Source organism: Arachis hypogaea, chromosome 12 (assembly GCF_003086295.3).
Source record: "Arachis hypogaea cultivar Tifrunner chromosome 12, arahy.Tifrunner.gnm2.J5K5, whole genome shotgun sequence".
Classification (NCBI taxonomy): Eukaryota; Viridiplantae; Streptophyta; class Magnoliopsida; order Fabales; family Fabaceae; genus Arachis; species Arachis hypogaea.
The window spans coordinates 108977447-108979439 of record NC_092047.1 but is presented as its reverse complement, the minus strand read 5'-3'; positions in this window follow the sequence as shown (position 1 = coordinate 108979439).

The following is a 1993-nucleotide window of genomic DNA, read 5'->3' as shown; positions in this document are numbered from 1 at the left end:
TATAATAGTCTATACTTTGCCCGAAATTTGATGGCCTAAATTGGCGTTTAAACGCCCACCAGAGACCTTTTTTGGTGTAAAACGTCAGAACTGGCACCAGAACTGGAGTTAAACGCCCAAACTGGCATCCAAGCTGGCGTTTAACTCTAGAAAAGGCCTATGCACGTGTAAAGCTCAATGCTCAGCCCAAGCACACACCAAGTGGGCCCCGAAAGTGGATTTCTGCACTATCTGCACTTAGTTACTTATTTTCTGTAATCCTTAGTAACTAGTTTAGTATAAATAGCACTTTTTACTATTGTATTCGCATCTTTGATATATCTCTATCAAAACTTTTCACTTTTATGTTACAATTGGGAGGCTGGCCATTTGGCCATGCCTAAACCTTTTTCTCTTATGTATTTTCTACGGTGGAGTTTCTACACCTCATAGATTAAGGTGTGGAGCTCTGCTGTTCTTCATGAATTAATGCAAGTACTATTATTTCTCTTTCAATTCACGCTTACTTCTTCTCCAAGATATACTCTCGTACTTAATTCAGTTAAGTCAAAATAAAGGGGTGACCCGTGACAATCACCCACTATCTTCGTTACTCGCTTAGCCAAGATCTGCGTGCCTGACAACCACAAGCGGTCTACATGATGTTCAACGTAGTCATTGGACGACAGCCGGAGTATATTCTCTTGGGTCTCTAATGCACGGACCGAGTCTATGAGATTAGAACCTTCGTGGTAGAGGCTAGAACCAATTGGCAGCATTCCTGAGATCCGGAAAGTCTAAACCTTGTCTGTGGTATTCCGAGTAGGATCTGGAAAGGGATGACTGTGACGAGCTTCAAACTCGCGAATGTTGGGCGCAGTGACAGTGTGCAAAAGGATAGAGAGATCCTATTCTGACACAAGTGAGAACCGACAGATGATTAGCCGTGCGGTAGCTGTACCTGGTATTTTTCATCCGAGACGGAAAATCCGACAGTTGATTAGCCGTGCAGAAACCGTACTTGGACCATTTTCACTGAGAGGATCATACAGCTTGTCATGGAAGGGAGCACGCATGATTGGATGAAGACAATAGGAAAGCAGAGGTTCAGAAGCAACAAAGCATCTCCAAACGCTTATCTGAAATTCCCACCAATGAATTACATAAGTATCTTATTTTATTTTATGTTTTATTTATCCTTTAATTATCAAAACCTCATAACCATTTAAATCCGCCTGACTAAGATTTACAGGATAACCATAGATTGCTTCAAGCCGACAATTTCCGTGGGATCGACCCTTACTCGCGTAAGGTTTTATTACTTGGACGACCCAGTGCACTTGCTAGTTAGTTGTACCGGAGTTGTGAAAAGTGTGATCACAATTCCGTGCACCAGTCCCTGGATTTCAAGAACAAGTATAACAAAAGCCATTCTCATTTTGATCCAGGGAGATTTAATTCATGTGCTTCCTATGAGTTCCACAAAGAAGTGTTGAAGAAACGTCATTTATGTGCTTCATACTTGGTGAACCAGGATTCTCTGGCTACCAAAGGGATCAACTTTACCACCCTTTTTGAGAATATGAAGTGGTCTCCTTTGTTCAAAATTCAGAAACCAGTATACCCTGCCCTGGTTCGAGAATTTTATGCTAACATGAGGCTGATCGACGGTGCTATCCACTCCTATGTGAAGAAGGTTTATTTGACCCTAAGCAGAGAGACAATAAGGGCTGCCCTTGGGTACGTTGATGAAGGACCAGCAGCCTACATGTCAGAGAAATGGGACTCACAAGTGGGAGTCACTCTTCAGATTGCCTTTAATCAAACATGCAAAAATTTTTCTGCTTTGGATGGTACGGTTCTCACTCATAGAGCTCTTGGACCTGAGAGAGCACTTCTTCACCGAATCATCACTCACATCCTGACTCCACAGAGTGGCTCACACAATAGAGTAACTATTTCTGATATCTTTGTACTTTTTGCTATTATTACTTCCTCTCCCATTTCATTTGCA